General features: G+C 36.3%; 1 long non-coding RNA gene across 1 annotated transcript; it reads left to right on the top strand.

Annotated features, from left to right (window-relative positions):
• The first annotated feature begins 232 nt into the window (after positions 1 to 232).
• LOC145293312 (uncharacterized) lies at positions 233 to 8,862 on the top strand. Its single transcript, XR_013869710.1, has 2 exons — positions 233 to 486; positions 6,319 to 8,862. It is a non-coding gene; the product is annotated as an uncharacterized LOC145293312 (long non-coding RNA).
• Positions 8,863 to 21,075: the final 12,213 nt, after the last annotated feature.

Genomic DNA, 21,075 nt, shown 5'->3' on the forward strand with positions numbered 1-21,075 from the left:
CATCATGCAATCATATACAATTCTTTCCTTTTATTTGAGTTGTTTATGCGAAATATTCAGTTCGCAATTTTTTTTATATGAGGATTATTTGGATTATTCGGACTACTGTTCTCATCTTGGATGCAAACAGTAGTTCGACTAATCCAAATGAAAATAAACCTGATTTTATTTTTTTAATCGACGGACATTTTTACACGAGGAACAAAATAATGATTACACCGTGGTACGATGACTTGTCCATTGTTCTTTAGCAATTGATTTTCTCTTTAAATAATTTCACGTTTAAATCGTGTTTTTCTTTTTTTCTTTTTTTTGATTCTTGGATATTTTCATATATTTTAGTTCTTTTTATGAAAAAAGTTGTTCAATTCACTAAAAAAATCCTCACAAACAAAAAAAAAAATTCTGTGTTGAACAAACACAAAAGAAAAAAAAAAAAACGAATTCATCCCGATTTTTTTTTTTATTGAATTCCTAGAATGAAAGGTAAGTTTTTTTTACACTTTAAAAAAATTGCATTCAATAACGTTTCAAATAATCTTAAACATTAAAAAAGTTTATTTTTATTTCTATCCATAAAAAATATTGATTGCGCCATGCTTTATAACAGATGTGAATAAAAAGTAGGGCGGTTTTTTTTTATACAAGGTCATTGTGCTGAGGGAGACAAGTCCATTTTACTAAGACATTCATTCATTTTTTCACTCATAATTTAGAACACTACTACTAACGATATTTTTATTAAATCAAAACATCAAAAAAAAAAAAAAAAGCTGAGACGATTTTTTAAAATCTAACAAGGTTGATAACATTAATAATACAAAATGTAGTCTTTACGCGACTATTAAGAGAATCGTTTTTGTTCGACTACACTACAAAAAATGAAAATGCAACGATAGTTGACGAGGAATTATAATCTCATAATTTAGGATGCTAAAACCAACGATATTTTTTATTAAATCAAAACATTAAACTAAATCTAAACCAGTGTCGTTTACCACCTGAAACAATTCAAAATCTCTCTTTCTTTCTTTTTTTGGCTATTATGTTGCAAAAGCCTTAAAACATATCCGCAAGGGAAGAATGTTAAAATATTTAATAAAATATAAATAAATAAATATTTAGGATTTTAGAGTGGGGTATCACTTTCCTATTTAAAGTAAACGTTAAATGAGCTCCCTCTTCATTGCCAGTTAGCGGCCAATGAGACATGTAACCATTCTTTGAGTCCATTTTTTTGTGGGAGAGGAGCTTATATCAGTTTTTTGTTGTTTTACGTTTATTATGGGGGATTAGAGCCCACTTGTTGTTAACTGATCTGTACTTTCACCTAACAATTTAATGAACACAAAATACGGTAAAAATACTGCTGGGTATAAAAAAACTTTTCAAAAATTGTCACTGCAACATTTATTAGATGGCTTTCAACTAGTATTTTATTTAATTTTTTTTTTAACAATTATCGGGACTCACCAGAGATGTTAGTCAAATTTTTCTTGTTCTAATGTAAGACTCGGCACTACTTTTTCAAAGTAAATAAACATTTTGTAGTGAAGTAGAAAAAAAAAAGAAATTAAAAAAAAATATATATATAAGACACAGCTGTTCCTTCCAGAAGGTCGAGCTCTTCAGCATCCAAAAATAATTCACCGTCACAAAAAGAATTCACCGTCACTTCTTCCAACCGTCATTTCACTCTCTGCGCTCATCACCCTGCTTAAAAAAAAAAGTACCGTTTATATGCTGCCCATTTCTCCACTTATGCAAATTGACTATCAACCAGAGCCATCTAGTTTTCCCTTTCTCCAAACAGCCAATTTGCAAAGGGGGGCAACTCAAACCACATGTCTTTGGTGACAATTGTTGAAGTACAGCCCGTGTCGACAAGGGCTTTTGCACTTCGTCCATTTAGGGTCACCTCTACTTGTGGTGACATACCCTGAAGCGCCTTCATCAAATAAGTGGGGTAGCCACCGGCGCAGTGGCTTCCCCCTGTTCGTTTCCCTGGGGGGACAGAATCTGTTGATGTGGCCAACTTCCCCACAGCGGTAACACGTGACTTCTGGCTTTAGCTCCCTGCACTCCCTCGCCATATGGGGGCCTTGGCATCGGTAGCATCTGCCAGAGAACCTGGGTCTCTGCCACAGTCCTCTCTGCTTTTCGTCCTTCACAATTTCCTGCTGCAGTTTGCTTCGTTGAACGACAGCTACGATTCCCTGCTCACTCTCTTTTTTCCTGGCCAGCACCCTAGCCTGTGTAATTAACCCCGCCACCCCCATAGTATTTACACCGGGCAGTTGCTGCAGAGCTATAGAAATATGGTCCAGGAAGCAATTGATAAAGGCCATCTTAACCATCTATCGACGGCCTCCTCCATTGAATCCTGCTAGTCCCGTCAACCTCCTGATATTGTTGGCGTAAACATCGACAGGCTCTCCGGTCCACACCATATGGCTTAGGTTGCCATATGCCACAAACGGTCCTTCGGTAAATGCTTCCTTCAACTTTTCCTCAATGGCGTCAACCGACAGTCGATCCTCCTCCCGCATCTCCAGATATAGGGCCAGAGCATCACCATCAAGATACAGCGGTATCAAGCTGGCTACATCCGCGATGTCCCGCAACTTAGCGACAAGTTTAACCTTGGACAGCCAGGTTATAACATCTCCCTCTCCAGAGAACGTCTTAAGCATTTCACTGCTGATCCTTTTTGCTTCCATAGTTCCCGCCGGAATAGCTTGTAGTGCAGATATCTTAAGTGTAATCTCTAACATATGTACCATATACTGGATAAAGCAGAGGAGGCTAGAGCAGTAGCCCTAGATATATCTAAGGTTTTAAACAAGGAATGGCACGATAGTATTATAAAAATTCAATCATATGGTATTATTGGTCAAGTACTTAACATATCTATATCCTTTTTAAATAAGAGAAAAATCCAGATTGTTCCTGATGGTTGTACATCCAAGAAATTTGATATACATGCAGGCGTGCCACAAGGATCGATCCTTGAATCTTTGTTATTCCTTATATTCATAAATGACCTCCCTGATAAAATTGTCTCCGAGATGGGTATATTAGCTGATTACACCATACTCTATAAAAGACACATAAAGGAAAAAATGAACACATATCCAAGGAAATGACTGAACACGTGAATGAGGACATAAACAGATGTAACCATTCAATGCTAGCAAAACTAAACTTCCTTTCTTTAATAATTATAATGAATCTGAACAAATACATTGCCAGATCTGCTACAAAGTGGGCTTAGAATTGGAAAAGTATCCTGTATTTCTACAAAGGCACCTTTCGCCCATGCATGGAATTTTGCTGCCACATCTAGTCTGGTGTATCTGCCCCTCATCTCTCACTCCTAGACAGTTAAAATATAATGAGCAACTTTATAGGTTTCACACTCTCAACACAATCCCAACCTCTGTCTCAACTTTTGAAATATTGCAGTTTGGTATTTTTTTTTACAAGTATTTTATTAGAATGTACTCTAACAACTACCAAGCCCTTCTAAATCCTATCCCTATACTATAGAGATAGATAGATGTCGGAAATAGTCCTCCCCACGAACTGGTACACCTTGAAATTCCCTCTCGGATTCCTGCTTCTCTGATTGTAGTGTTGTATATGGAAGGGGACAGATGCCGGTAATTAGAGAAACAAAGAAATGAGGTTTGAAAATAATATTTATTAAAAGAAAAGGCTAGAATTGAACCCAGTAATCAGAAGTACAAAAGAATACATATTGCTATTCAGATGCAATCCTAGAAGTGTGGAGCATTGTCCATTATGTTTAGAAATAACTAGATATATATATATATTAGTTATGTCAGAGAGTAGAATGAACAATTCATTTAAGGAATTTTCTTTGTGTTGCCAAAAGCGTGTTGGAGACATGTAAATCCACGTGAGGAGACATTCACATGTTTGAACACGTTTTAACATTATAAAGAAAGAAAGATTACTATATATTCAGTCAGTCGGAGTCACTCAAGAGAGAAGTTCGAGGGCAGTTGAGTTGACGGTTGGAAGAGTGAGCCAGCCAAACCCCCCTTTGGAAGCGAACCAGAAAGGGAGGCAAGACAAGTAATTCTGCAAGGCATTCGAATCCCTGATCATCTCATCCGGCTGGAATAAATATCATCATGTTATTTGTAAGCCTTTATCTTCATCATCATTTCACCGAAAGGTAATGTGTTTTTGTGATTCGTCTTGTAAATAAACTTAATTTGAAACACCCTTCCAAAGTGTAACTAAATCCTTCCTCCTCAATTATGTATTCATCCCCTATGTGTTAAAGAACTGTCTACATCTCTCTTTATATCAAGCTCCTATTATAAATATGAATTGTATACTCTATTATAAATGTCTCATCATCCCTGATATGTATTCCCGTACAGTATTAACATGCATAAGTTTAAGTAAAATGTGAACAGACATTTTGTTGCTCAACTCCCTACATAGTGTTCCCGTACATATTTTCCAAAATAGTGGTCTATTACGTAAAAGTGGCACTGTGCCTTGTTTAGGGTGAAAGAAAAACAGTAAAACAGAAAAATACGATACTTTCCCTATTTAGCATCAATCTTAACAAGAAAATTGTTTTATGTTCAACTAATTATAAGCTCAAGCGTTTCAAAATGGATGCTTATTTTTATCAGTGGGGTAAGTTAATCTTTAGATTAATGAAAGGTGTCTTCATCTGGTCTCTGAAAAAATAAATTAAAGTTTTTAACCAGTATTAAAAAGAATGAAAACAAAAGAATGTAAAGGATTTAATTAGAGTAACTTTTCTATATAATAGGAGAAAAATCTTTTGCAAGAGTAGAAAAGTTAAAAACTGATATGTTTTTAGTTCAGTGTTCAAAGATCAATCCTTAAGTTGCAACACATTTATCTAAAGTACTAGTCTCATGAACAACTTGTCTTCCACTGCTAAACAAATTACTTCATTCCTTCGAATGTGCACTTTATATACTACACACAAAATGGATAGTATACCTGTCTAATCCAATAATCACCTAACAGGAAACTTTGCCAGCCCATTACATACTGTATAATCATTCGTGAAGGAGAAATATTCTTGATGAAACACCTAAACAAGTGTTGATTGGACACAAACAACCGAGTTTTCGAAAGTGTTTAGAATTGATGACTCCGGCAGAATCACTTTGTAAAATCCTATTCATGCGGAATCTGTCCATCATTTTGTTCAACTCCAGAACTGTTTTAATGCAATGCTCATGTACACCCTTTATAAACATTAGGTGGAACAAGCGTTAAAAGTGATGTGCCTAATCATCTGAATAGCAGCCTGTACACCTACATTGAATAGATGAATAAATCTATATATATATTACTATATAGTTTTATATCGTCATTTTCTTTTTTATTGATATATATATTGTTGTGTCGTGGAACAATAGTGAAAATAAGAACAATCAAGTCGAGGTTCGGTTAAGGAACAAATGTATTAACGATAATGTACAAAGATAGGAAAGCATGTATATCTGCTGGGCACTCGGCTAGCAGTTGAAGTGCAGTCGCATCTCTCTCACCGGTGTTGGAATTACTAGCGCTATTTATAGTGCTAATCGGTGTAAATTCCTCTATTCAAGGATGACCGGTATGAGTTGTTCGCATTCAAAGTATGCATAGCATTGTGTGTAGCAGGGAGTGAGATTTCTTAACAAATAATCGTTACACATTTAAGACATGATGCAATTTCTGTTCCTTTTAAGAATGAATATAACCATAACAATATTAATGTAACTGAAATAAAATATGTAACTGAAATAAAATATGTAATTTAAATAAAATGAGATTTCTTAGGTTTTAATATTTATTGACTGATTAAATGTGTTGTTATAGGTTTTATTAGGTGTCTTTAAGTTTCAGGTCTGTTCTTTTAATATAGGTTTACTAATTAAAGAAGATAAATTCGTTATTAATCGTATTTGAGTTTGAAATGAGTGCTAATTCCAGAAGCCTTTACAGAGATTAAAAAGAATTAACTGATTAAGTTTAGCTAGGTTGCAGTTAAAATTATACTGTGATGAAAGAGAAAATAATGCATTCAAGGAATTACTATTTTCATATTTTTTGTTTACTAAGCCTTTTGAGTTACACCAACTTGAATATTTGATGACAATTATGTCATGGAATAGATATGGGGTTGTTTTGGGAATGGTTTATTGTTTTTAATGTTTGCTTCATAATTTTTGCTGTGGTTTGGTGTGTGTAGGTAAAGTAAGATATCTGTTTATGAGATTAAAAATGCTGAATTTTATTTAATATTTACAGATGTTCCTGCTTAAACAGCTTTATTGAATTTTAATGGATCATCATTTTGTTGAACATTACATTGCTTAAGTGAAATACAAGGACACGTGCGAAAAGTTATTTCTCAAGATTTACAAAGTTTTCTGAAATAGTGAAGGAAAAATTTTGGAAAACATAGACGTAGTAAAGAGAAATCATATTAAAAAATAAAATTTAGTAAGACACATGAGAACTCACGCTGGAGTAAAGTCATATTTCTGTGAACTCAGCAATTAATCTTTTTCTGGAAAATGCATATTAATACAACACACGAGAACTTACACTGGGTAAAAACCACATTCTTTTGAAGTGTGTGGATATTCTTGATATAAGAAATCAGATTTACTACAACATGAGAACCTACACTGGGCAACAGCCACATTATGGATATTCATTTTCTCAAAAATCATCATTAGTGACACATATGAGAACTCATACTGGGGAAAAGCCACACTCTTGTGAAGTATGTGGATATTCTTGTTCTGAAAAAAAAGATTTAGTAAGACATATGAGAACTCATACTGGGGAAAAGCCACATTCTTGTGAAGTATGTGGATATTCTTTTTCGTTAAAATCGTCATTAGTGCGACATATGAGAATTCACACTGGTGAAAAGCCACATTCTTGTAATGTGTGTGGATATTCTTGTTCTATAAAATACTCTTTAGTAACACATATGAGAACTCACACTGGGGAAAAGCCATATACCTGTGAAATTTGTGGATATGCTTTTTCTAAAAAATCAAATTTACTGACACATATGAGAATTCACACCGGGGAAAAGTCACATTCTTGTGAAATCTGTGGATATTCTTGTTCTCAAAAATCAAATTTAAACAAACATATGCAAACTCATACTGGGGAAAAGCCACATTCTTGTATTGTGTGTGGATATTCTTGTTCTCAAAAATCACGTTTAATGACACATATGAGAACTCACACTGGTGAAAAGCCACATTCTTGTAAATTGTGTGGATATTCTAGTTCTTTTAACTCAAATTTAGTGGCACACATGAGAACCCACACTGGAGAAATGCCACATTCTTGTAAAATGTGTGAATATTCTTGTTCTCAAAAATCGCAATTAATAAATCATATGAGAACTCACACTGGCGACAAGCCACATTCTTGTGAAGTGTGTGGATACTCTTTTTCTGACAGATCAAATTTAGTAAAACATGTAAGAACTCACACTGGGGAAAAGGCACATTATTGTGATGTGTGTGGATATTCTTGTTCTCGAAAACCATCGTTAGTGACACATATGAGAACTCATACTGGAGAAAAACCACATTCTTGTGAAGTGTGTGGATATTCTTGTTCTCGAAAATCATCGTTAGTGACACATATGAGAACTCATACTGGAGAAAAACCACATTCTTGTGAAGTGTGTGGATATTCTTGTTCATTAAAATCATCATTAGTGAAACATATGAGTACTCACACTGGGGAAAAGCCACATTCTTGTGAAGTGTGTGGATATTCTTGTTCTAGAAAATCATCATTAGTTACACATATAAGAACTCACACTGGTGAAAAGCCATATTCCTGTGAAGTATGTACATTTACTTGTTCAAGGAAATCAAATTTAGTGAAACATATGAAAACTCACGCTGGGGATAGCAATATGATGCCTGGCTGTTGTAGATCGACTCGGACGGTTGAAAGTGAACTGTAATAAAGCCTACAAGGTCCTTGTTACAAAACTTAATGATGTTCTCACAAGAATTGTCCCAACTAATGTGTAGTTAACTAGAAATAAACTATACAACTTATTGGGCAGCATGGTTTATGAAAATGAAACTTTTGTCTCAACATAAAGAGAGGAGAACAGAAGGAAACTTTCAGGCAAAAACAAATTAACCAGTCTGGAAATGTAGACTTAAACAGAAAAACAAAACTTCGAAAAGAAACTTCCCAGATATCTGCCTTTCTGTTATGTGAAAGCCCAGGGAAAAAATTAAAATAGAAGATGAATGAATTTAAAACTGAATATTATCTTTAAAACTCTGCGCAGCTAAGAGCTAAAGTAGCAGAAAACCATCCTGCAATCAAAGCCCTAGCAGCACAAATTTAAAATAAACAAAAGAAAATAGAAACCAGGTCAATGATTAGGTTTGTTGACAATAATGTAAGGATGGTTTACAGAAATCTAATTAAATCAACATAAAGTCCCCACCAACTCAGGAAGTGGAGACATTCTGAAATCCGCTGTATGACTAGGGCAGGTCGACTTTGGAACCCCGGTAAGGCAATGGTGATGATAGTTGGGGTTTGACATAGAAAAGACCTACACGAAATATTTTTCTCAAAATCGTTATCTTTGCTTGAGGAAATGACTTTAAAAGTTGAAAAATTGAAGCTATTAAAAGTTTTTCGGTGAATTGTTAAACGTTCCGTCATCAAAACAATCCGTACCGTTAAGAAAATGGAATCATTATTTAGAAAATGTTTTTCAGTACATTTTTAAATAAAATGAGTGAGGATAATGAATTAATAAAATAAATATTAACTGTAAAGGCAAAATTATGTTTTTTTTAAAAATAATATCGACCAAAGTTCGCTTTTTCATTTCAGGAACATTTTTGGGTGGAAACATTTTAGATTTCACCGTCGCAAAACACGCTCGTTATTGATATTGAAAATTAATGTTTGTTTATTATTTAATTTGAAAACATGATTGAAGCTTATTTCGAAAGGAAAAACGAAAAAGATTTGTTTAAAATATATATTATTATATTTCAAGTGTCTGCAGGGAATTAAAGCATATTTGTTTTATCTTTTTTAATTTGTTTTTCGATTAGATTGGTGCAAAAATAATGGCCTTTTTACGTTAAACGAATGTTAAAAACATTATTTTTACACCAACCTTATATTTCACATCAAATGCTATTTGAAATGTTTGTTAAAATATGGTAATACTCCAGTGTTATATTTTAAAAATATAGTCCATACAATTGTATTCTACACATTCTTTACGAAACATAACCACGTAAATCTTCAAGTTTTTCTACTTAATAAAATATACTTTGCAGAAAATTAGTGTCAGATTTTTATTTCTTTTATTTTCAGGGAGTAATTGTTTTTAAGCAGTATTTTTCTTCTAAAATTATAGTTTTAAAAACAGATAACACACAAAGATTAATACGAGTAAATAAGGAAACTGCTTTTAAAGGTTTTCCTTAATTGTGCATCTATGTTATTGTGCTAAAATAACTTTATTATTTAGAAAACCATTCTTAACATAGGGAGATAGGAGGTTGTGGTTTAACTATTCTGTACTTTCACCTAAAAATTTCATAAACAAAAATTTCATAAAAATTAAATTTAACTTGAAAATACTATTAAAAATAACATAGTGACAGATGCACAAGCACTGGTTTTTCAAACTCTAAACACTCGTTTAAAATGGCACAGCTACAGCAAGAATGAATCTCTTTATGAGTAAATTCATGTTATCGAAGAAGAAGCTAAAGTCTGCTAAAAATGTCTAAACTAAACACTACTATGCCTCTGATTTTGTTTTATCCTCTCTCTTCAATACATCTAATGCAATTCTTCAAAGTTTTTCATTATTTCTTATAACTAGCACTTATTGTTTTACATATGGAACTAGAAGATAGCCTAAAACAGTTTCCTTCAGTTATAATCGATTTATTTATTTTACTAAGTTAATTTAACAAATCCTTATATTACCAAAATGGCAACTGCTTTTTTTTTTCTTAATTTTGACTAATGTATTTTAACTATATGCGCATATATTGTCTTTAACTCTTTGCTTCCATGCGAGTCGTTTCTTCTATTACTTTATTTTTTATTTATTTATTCATTTTATTTATTTCTCTTTTTGCTTTTACCAACTGTGTATACCTTCTCTTTAAATGTATTTATTTAATGCATTTTAATTACATATGTGTAAAAATGGTCTCTAACACTTTAGTCCCACGCGAGCCGTTTTTATGGTCAGAAGAACTCTACTCGATAACGAATAGCCTATGTAAGAATATAGAAGAGCTAGGACCACCTTTCTTTCTACTATAGAAGACAGAAGAACTTTATTTAAGTAGTATACTTAATATATGCAATCACCGTACGCTTGCTTGTATTAAAGTGTCCTCCATGATACCCATACCATACCAAACCACTGCACGTGGCTCATAATTTGACTGGCACTATATTTGTAACTGCAATATACATAATCCCAGCTGTGATACTAGGGCTAATTTTCTGAGTAGATGCAACACTCTGCGCCTGACCTTAATGACTACAATTCCAAATCCCAACGAACTAGCTGTCCCTATAACTGGGAGGGAAAAACCTAATAGCTAGCTACGAAATCTTATACATTTTACCTCCAAGACGATTGCGTTTGTCTTACCTGCATGCATAAAAAAAAATTTCCTCCCTTCTACAAACTAAACCTTACCTGTAACTCAAAAATCCTAATGGAAATCCATCTGTAAATAAATAACCCCTCTTCTCTTGAACGCTAACAATCTACTCCTTCCAACCTATCCGCCACTAAACTCCCACATTGCTCCGCATCTGTAGTGGAATCGCTAACTTCCAGCCCCTAATCCCTCACATGCAAACTGTTTTAATAGCCATCACTAAACATCTATACATTTCTACCTCTAAGGCATGCATTACAGCTCATTCCTATCCTGTAAGGGACTTAACAGCCTATGCACACAAAGGCAGGTACTTAACAGCCAAAGTACTCAGAAACAAAGCGATATGCACTACACAACTGTCTCCTCGAGTTTTGCAACGATTAATTACGTTATTGAAACGACACTCCTTGTTATGCAAAACGCCCCATGACTCTTACTAAAAAATACCTACAACTTCAACTCTATTCGCACCTACTGAAAACCTGCCCATATATCTATTCACCTAATTACGCATGACTCAAAACTTGCTGTCTTATCCATGCTATATTGCACTTACATCTTAACCCTCCTATCATCTAAAATAGCTCGGGCACAACTCGTAGCTCAATTCTTAATACCTACTCATACTGTAACACTATACTAGACCTAAGCTAACATTAATAAAATAAAAAAAGGGTAAGACTAAAATCACATTATCTCCTCCCTAACAAGCCCTCTTACAAACATAGACGCTTACACTGCATGAACTTCACCCACCCCCTTTATCCATTAACAAGTAAATAGCATGTCCCTAAATCACTTTGAGGAGTGTAACTAATCAGTAGAGATATAATCCCCCACAAACTAACCCAGTAACACTAACAACGCGGGGTCGCAGAAATATCTGGATTAGAACCTAGGCGCGGAGAAAACCCTCTCAGGGCTGACGGACCCAGTAGGTCTTCCCAGATCATCCGTCTAGGAGAAGGAAAACTCTGAAACTAAACCAAAAGGGAGAGAGGCCTCTTCAGTCTTGGATGACAACCTTCCTAGAGCTGGTGACTCAAACAAATTCACCGGTTTGCAAACCTAAATTGCTTAAGGAGTAGATAGGCTCTGTCTATCGCCCGGCTTCCATACTCCTTCTTTGCCTATTAGTCAAGCGGAGAGACACTATCTCAGTGATTCGACAGAAACACCCAGCGGTAGATCTTGTTACCTGGCTAGGGCAATGAACGCCGTTCTTCTCCATTCCCAGCATACCCCACCCCTAAAACTGAACATTTGGGAGTGCTTGAGTATAAGATATGCCTGAGCGACTAGATTGGGTTGACCTTCTTCTAAAGGGTTGAGGGTACCGGATTGACAGTTCCTGGCTGCTGTTCCCGACTGGTAGTACAGGAGCCCTAACTCTTTGGTAGCGCTTAGAGCGGCTGCTCCATCAACAGTTGAATAATATCGGGTTGTTTGCAGTGCTATGACGCGCATGGAAAGGGACCCTGCACTCATCCCCGGTGGGCTTTCCTGAGGCCACAATCCTAATTGGAGAAAGGTCAGTTGATGGTCTACTTGTGATGCATGTCTGAAGCTCCGCATAACCTCTTGTTTAGCTCCCCCTTACCGAAACTCTTAAAAAAAATATGACGACAGTACAATCTAAAAATAAGCTTAAATCAGGATTAGGGACAAACAAATTCAACTTGCCTCCTCCCTTGAGGCTCTCATTCACAAATATCCGTGGGCTTAGAACTAACTTAGCTGATGTTGAAGCATTTCTCTTAACAAATACCCCGGGTATCTTAGCACTAAGTGAGACTAACCTACACTCCTCCATTCCCTCTAACCACTTTAACATGCCTGGATATCTCCCACTCTGCCGTAAGGACTCTGACAGACATATGCACGGACTTGGAGTTTACATTCGTAATACCCTTCCCTTGACTAGAGAAACAAACCTAGAAACAGATGATCAAGCCTTTATGTGCTTTAGACTAAACGTGCAACACAGTATTAGCTACTATTATTTTCTCTACCGCTCTCCCTCGACTCAGGACTGCTCCATAATAAACAAAGTATCTGACAGCATAGACACGGCACTGTCCCTCGACACTAGCGCACAAATACATGTGTTTGGTGACTTTAATGTCCACCACAAAAACTGGCTTGGATTCTCTACTCACACAGATGCAGCGGGCAGCACAACCCATAGCTTCGCTATATCTCACTCCCTATCACAAATTGTTACGTTTCCAACCCGTTTCCCTGACCAGGAAGAACAACACGCATCACTTCTAGATCTGTTTTTGACCACAGTTCCCGATGACTGCATAACGAAGGCCCACAGCCCACTCGGGAACGCTGATCATGCAGTGATAATGGTTGAAATCGCCCTAAACTCTAGACCCAAAACTGAAGAGCCAGTGCTCAAAACAACGAGATATTATAATAAGGCTGACTGGGAAGCCATCAGGGAACTAATTAGAGATGCTCCATGGAAAAATATTTTCTCTCTCCCTGCTGAACAATGTGCAAACGAGACCACTGACTGGTTCAAAACTGCAATCGAAGCGCATGTTCCCATGCGGAAATTTTATAGTAAGCCCCACTCTCCCCAATGGTTTACGTCGACTTGTGCAACTGCCATTACTCAAAAGCAGCATGCATACCGTAGGTTTAACCGACATAAGTCCAGTTCAAACAGACTGAAGTATATAGAAGCTAGAAATAACGTTAAGAAAGAAATAGCGACAGCTAAGAGAGAATTTACGGAAACCACTAAAAAGCGCATCGAAGCACAAAAACTAGGAACTCGAGACTTCTGGAAAATCTACAACAGTGTAGTAAATAATGGGCAATCAACAATTCCCCCACTAACCAACAATCACGAGGTTGTCTCCTCAGCAACCGACAAGGCTAACATGCTTGCCAGTCGGTTTGCCTCAAACTCCACACTGGACCCTTCCAACCACCCCCTACCTGACTTTCCTATGCGGACAGACGCCACACTAGACGATCTGAAAACCACCCCTGCTCAGGTGCATGCTATCATAAAAAACCTTGACACCTCAAAAGCATGTGGACCCGATCTTATCCCAGCTGTGCTATTAAAAAAGTGCTCAGCCGAAGTAGCTCCAGTTCTCTCCAAACTCTACAACAAATGCCTTAATGAAGCTTGCTTTCCGGGCTGTTGGGAAACTGCTTCTGTTGTACCAGTATTCAAGAATTCTGGCGAAAGGACAGACCCATCAAATTATCGCCCCATTAGCCTCCTCCCAGTTTTTGCCAAAATATTTGAGACCATAATTAACCATGCTCTAGTCCATCATCTTACAGATGCTAAACTACTGACTGACAAACAATATGGATTTAGACAAGCCCGTTCCACAGCAGACATCCTCACTGTGATCTCTGAACGTATATACCATTCACTGGACAAAGCGGGGGAAGGCAGAGCGGTAGCTCTAGATATATCTAAGGCTTTTGACAGGGTATGGCATGAGGGTCTCCTCAGTAAAATCAGATCATACGGTATCACTGGTAGAATACTTAACATAATTAAATCCTTCTTAGATAAGAGAAAAATCCAGGTAGTCCTCGACGGTCGCACATCTAAACAATATGATATAAATGCGGGAGTGCCCCAGGGTTCTATCCTTGGACCTCTATTGTTCCTGATATTCATAAATGACCTCCCCGACAACATTGCCTCTGAGATGGGTATATATGCTGATGACACTACACTCTATGGCAGACACGACAGGAAGACGAATGAACACATTTCTAAAGAAATGGCAGAAACACTAGAGGAAGACCTCCAATCTGTAGTGGAATGGGGACAAAAGTGGTTGGTCGCGTTCAATGCTGCCAAGACTAAACTAGTTTCATTCAATAATTACAAGAAACCCTCTCTACCACCCATAGCAATGGCCAACGACTCTTTATCTGAGAGTCCATCTTTCAAACTCCTTGGCCTAACGTTCACAGGAAACATGAGTTGGAACAATTACATTGAAGGCATTGCCAGGGCCGCTGCAAGAAAGGTAGGCTCTCTCTACCGTGTTAGAAAACTACTAACACCCGAAAGGCTGGTGCATCTGCTACTAGTCTCTCGCTCCTTGACAAGGTTCAAAAGAGAGTCGCAAACCTGATAGGCCCTGAACTGGCATCTAAGCTTCAGCCTCTGTCCCATCGACGAAACGTCGCATCCTTCTGCCTTTTCTACAAGTATTTTAGTGGTGAATGCTCTGACGAACTGCAATCACTTGTGCCCCCACGACGCGAGCACCCTCGACAAACCCGACAGGCTACTAGATCCCACCCCCACACTGTAGAGATCCCTAGATGTAAAAGATCTTTTTACTCCAATAGTTTCTTCCCCAGAACCGCAAGACTCTGGAATTCCATTCCAGGTCCCTGCTTCCCCAACAGTACTGACGTGCAGAAGTTCAAGTGTAACGTGAACCGACACCTTGCTGCCCAAATCCCTACATAGTACCCCAGTAGTTGTTGCCCCTGATAGTAGCCCCCTACACCAAAGTGGCAATTTGCCTTGTTTGGGGTGAAAATGTAATAAAAAAAAAACTTTTCAGATTAAAATGTCAGTAAAAGCACAATGTTCAGTTTTAACCCGTGGTTCACAAAATTTGCTGGTCTACCTTGTCGTTTGGATGAAACAGCACTTTCAACTTCACGACAAGTCATCCAGTTTAGTTATTTCCTCGAAAACAGTTATCCCCACTTAAAAAAATAGTGGTATTTCTATGTTAATTGCTAAGGAATTAATTAGTAGTTGGCAAGTAGTTAACCCACAATTGCACTTGTTAGGGGAACGTTATATAGGACAGAATGTCAATATATTTTCCTCTAAGAGGACCAAAATATTGACAGGAAATCTCTTGCAGCAACCAGAGTGTAAAAATGAAGGAACTGCAAGACAGATTGTTTGATATATTTTCTTGTAGCTGTAAACTTCCTGACTTGAGATGAATTTGTTGTAAAGTGCAAAACAGGAAATTGTCAAAAACTGCACTTCTCCTGCTAACAAGAAGGTAAAATTAATTCTATAGATTCACCTGCAATTATGTTCCTTTTTTGTGGAAAATAAAATAATATATTGTTATTTTTTGCAATTTTCAGGTTCCACTAGAAGAACTGCCATTTACAGCAATTTTTAAATTAATTGATGGAACAAGAAAAGCCTAACAACATTTGCTGGTCCTTTGGGGAAACTTTGTATCAATAATTATCAAAATTTGCCTCAAGTAGAATTCTAAAAAAAATAGTGTCCCTCCCGATCATCATTATTTGACAGCAGAAGAAACAAACAATTTAAGTGTGAAGACCAGAGGCTTCTTTTTGAGTATGCTGTTGACATTTCACGAGAAGTTAAACTAAGATATGCAGCTTAGAAAATTGGGCCCTTGAATCAAGCAAGATGGTTAACATAAGCCACAAGATTAATGTGTTTATGGACCAGAAGTGTCTATCCTCAAACACTATGATAAATTAAACATTCTAGTCAAATTTATCATCCAAGTGTATGCAGTCAGTTGGTTTGAGATAAAAACCGACAATAATATTTTTAACCAACAGTATATTTTAATATGATTCAGAGAACAAAACAGTAAACTGAAATCCAAATTACTGTTTTAAACAGTTCCAAATATGGTGCTTTTGCACTACTTCCGGAAAATATCATAATATTAATGATAAACTCAGATGAATTGGATGTGAGAGAAAAGTGCATTCAAACGATTTTGTCCATTAGGTAAATAAATATTTATCCATTAAATTTTATTAGTTTTCTCACTTTATCCCAATAATAGTCAGTTTTATTCATATTTTATCACAAAAATATAAAAAATGAGTGTTTTGTTGTTTTTTTTCATGAAATAGTGAACAACTAAAAAAAAAGATTGAAAAAGATTACTGCTATCAATTTTGCAGCCAAACACTGGTAAAATTTTATTGATTTTTCTCAAAAATTTGTATATGGGCAGGAAGCAAGACATAGATACATTCTTATAAAGTTATCGTGCCAGCAAATTAGACCTTCATTTTTCTTGAAAAGAAATTTTACAGAACAATTTAGTTCTATTATAACAGCTTATATTATTGTGTTTAATAAAAAAATTAAAATACATGGTTCTGTAACTTGTATCAAGTTACAGAATTACGGTATTGTTTAATACATCTCCACATATCTTTTTAGATTGTGAAATTTAAAAGTCTTAGTTGCTAATTAGCATTTTTAACGATTTTTGTTTAATTAATGCAGTAAAAGTTGAGATATTTTGCTAGTTGTGATTCATAATTAAAAAAATTATAATTCATGTATTTATTTTTCTTTCAATGTATTTCATATAAATATAACAATTTTAATTGGACTTTTTATAAAAATAGTGAAAATCGCCCCCACAACAGCGGAGTTACTATCTTTCAAAGCATATCTGAGAAAATTGACCAAGTCCTTTCTACTTATCCTTCAGCTAACATTCACATATGTGGAGACTTCAATGTTCACAACGTCGAATGGTTGACCCACTCAAACAAGACCGATGATGAAGGGAGGTTCTGTCATGATTTCTCCATTGCCTATGACCTCACTCAGATTGTTCAGGAACCTACCAGTGTGCCCGATAATGACGGCCAGTATGCGAGCCTACTAGACCTTTTTCTCACAACTTGCCCTGAACTATGTTCAGTTTCTGTTTTGTCGCCTCTTGGATCTTCCGACCACTCTGTTGTATCAATTAAGATAAAAATGAAATGTAATAAGTCCCCAGACGTACCTCTTCATCGTACAGTATATCGATACACTAAGGCTGACTGGGATAGCTTCCGTACATTTATATCTGATCTACCTCTGCATTCCATGTTTAAAAAGGATGTGTCCTCTATAGTATTAGACCTAACTGAATGGTTAATTGTAGGTATTGACCATTTCATACCCTCTAAAAAGTTTCAGCAAAAACCTAACAGCCAGCCATGGTTCTCTCCAGAATGTGCTGCTGCCATTGCGCACAGAAATCACTTTTTCCACTGCTTCAAACGTAATAGATGTATGGAAACTAAAGCCGTTTTCAGGACTGCCAGCAACCATTGTAAGAAAGTAATAAGGAACGCAAGAGTGTTGTATGCTCAATCTGTTAAGTCCAAAGTAGCTGAGCAGCGGCTTGGTTCCCACTAGTTTTGGCAAATAGCAAACAGAATCCTGAACAGAAGCGTGTGCTCCATCCCAACTATTATCAATGGACCTGAGGTAATCTCGTCAGCATCAGACAAAGCCAAACTCTTTGTCAAGAACTTTGCAGCTAATTCTACCCTTTGCGACCAAGGCCGCCAACCCCCAATATTTCCTCCTGTATCAGAAAACACGCTATGTGATATACGTATATCTGTACGTGATGTTGCGAAGCTAATCAAAAACCTTGATTCGAGTAAAGCAACTGGCCCTGATGGTATTCCAATTATAGTACTCAAAAAACTTCAACCTGAATTAGCGCCCATACTTACAAAACTGTTTAAACGTTGTCTTAAGGAGAATAGTTTCCCATCTCCCTGGAAAATCTCATCAGTATGCCCTGTATTTAAGAATTCAGGTGATCGCTCATCACCCTCTCAGTACAGGCCAATAAGTCTCCTGTACGTCATGAGTAAGTTGCTAGAATCTGTGTTAAATACAGAAGTAATCAAACATCTCAACAAAAATAACCTTCTTAGTGACACTCAATATGGTTTCCGTTCTGCTAGATCTACAGCAGATGTCCTTACAGTTATATCGCATAGGATTAGCAAATCTCTCGACGGTGGCAATCTTTCTAGGGCAATTGCTCTTGACATATCTAAAGCCTTTGATAGGGTATGGCATAAAGGTTTACTTCATAAGATCGCTAGCTATGGTATAGCTGGAAAAGTCTTCTCAGTTATTAAATCATTTCTTTCTGATAGGTTCATAAGAGTAGTAGTTGAGGGGCAAAAATCAGAAGCTCACAGTATTAATGCCGGTGTCCCTCAGGGATCCATCCTGGGCCCAACTCTTTTCCTGATCTACATTAATGATCTTCCAAATCATATCCTTACATCATTTGTAGACATTTATGCTGACGACACTACCATTTATGGTACCACATCTAAGACAGTAAACGACCAAGTTCTCTCCAATTCTCTCTCCTCTGATCTTGAGCACGTAGTACAATGGGGAAAGGAGTGGCTGGTTACTTTTAATGCATCTCAAACCAAGCTTCTCTCTTTACATCATCAAAATTCTAATTCACATTTGTCATCAATTGAAATGAATGGCTCTCGTCTTCAGGAGGCCTCAAGTTTTGACAAGCTTCTGGGCTTGACCATTACTCCTGATCTTAAATGGAACACGTATATCAAATCTGTTGCCAAGGCCGCTGGAAAAATGGTGGGATCTTTCTATCGATCCAGTAGATAACTCACTGCTGATGCTATTCTCTACCTATATAAGAGCCAGGTACGTCCAAGGATGGAATACTGTTGTCACATCTGGGCAGGAGCTGCTAGAAAGGACTTGTCCTGCCTTGATAGAGTTCAAGATAGACTTCGTAGCCTCGTAGGAGATGTCCTTTTCTCCTCCTTGCAACCTCTATCTCACAGAAGAGATGTTGCGAGTTTGTCTCTGATTTATCGTTATTTTCATGGAAAGTGTTCAACTGAGCTTCAATCTATGGTCCCCCCTCGCCAAACTTTCACAAGAAACACTCGTCTAGCTGTAAACACTATCAATAATTTCCCCCACTCTTTATCTGTGCCTAAACCTAAACGTAGATTCCATGAACAAAGCTTCTTTCTTAGAACTGCACGCCTGTGGAATTGTCTTCCGTTTTCCTGCTTTCCGGCTGACTACAATATGGTTGTGTTCAAGTCTAAAGTAAATAAGTTCTTGATGAGCCGTTCCATATAAGTTATTAAATTTACCAAATTTTCATTACTAATGATTACTATATTGACCAATTTCTACTGTACACTCTTTAACCCTTATCCTTGAGTGGCCTCTGGGCCTTGATAATGTTGTGATGCCTTTGTAAAAAAAAAAAAAAAAAAAAAAATTCAAAGTCAGTGTTGTGTAAAATGCTACGAAAATGAAGGATTTTTCAGCATTTTTCTACACGATTTTTAAAATTAAATACTCAATTTTATGTTCAGGATAGGAATCTAATGTTTGGTATATGTTCTTATCACATCAACTCCCAACTATCATCACCAGTGCCATGTTGATTTTCTGAAAAAAGTTGCAAATCTACCTGCCCTACTGTATAAGGACCCCAAACAACACCAAGAGGGGAATGAATGCATGCAATTAAAGAGGCTGTCAAGGGCAAACAAGATATGCCAGCTCTGAAAATAACGATAAATGCTGTACGAAATAAAAACTTACTTAAGCAACCTTAAAAAGACAGGAATTGACAATATTAAAAAATTTTCGCTTAAAAAGCCCACAGCACACAGCATTTAACCGTGTTGTCTGAGGCGAGGAAGATTAACCAGAGTTGCAAACTATTGGCAAACCGACTAGAAACTCATTTGCTAACAAATACATGCCTATCTGCTGCCTCTCAACCAAATACAAATTCTTAAAAATAAAATACAAATCGCTTACAAAAATAAAACCTATGCATAAAGAGTCTTTAGACTACTACAGTTTCCTTTCCCTATGAAATTTAAGAAACCATTTAATTCTGTATGTCTCGAACATTTGGCATTCACCTAGATAAAATTCCTGAATTTAGCATAATGCATCTGTATAGAAATTGAAATGTTATATTGAGTTTATTTCTGAATTTAGCAAGGGATTTTTCTTGTATACTGAACGTTTCTTCTATATATATTTTTCTTAATTTAAAGAATAGGGTTAAGCAATTCATTTACTATACTCCCATTTGCTTCCCTTTAGAATTGAAGTTATGACATTTGTAATCTTCTTTCGGAATATAATTTGCATTTTCCATGCATTAGTTGAATTCCAATGTGTATTAAGGTTGATGTTTGGAGTAACTATAGTATTTTCTGTTTTCATTCGGCAAAAAAGACATCCTGCTAGACTGAGGTAATTTGATTTTCGTCCTAATCCAGAGTGTCTGATATATTTTGAAAGCTGGATTTTCTCATTCTAAGAACCGACTTTTTATCTAACTGTGCCCTCGTGGAAATGCATCTAAATAGGGAAACTGTATCTGAAATCGGTGTTTGTTGTATAATACATATTTTTCCCAATTTGTTAAAAGAGAAAAAGTACATAACTATTTTTATTTATAATGAGCAAGTGCGTTCTCTCATGCCTATTTAATGTCTCTGAACTGTGAATTCAGTAACTGACGAATATTGCATTGTGTTTTAA

This window comes from Euprymna scolopes, chromosome 14, assembly GCF_053919585.1.
Source record: "Euprymna scolopes isolate OS-2025 chromosome 14, ASM5391958v1, whole genome shotgun sequence".
Lineage (NCBI taxonomy): Eukaryota > Metazoa > Mollusca > Cephalopoda > Sepiida > Sepiolidae > Euprymna > Euprymna scolopes.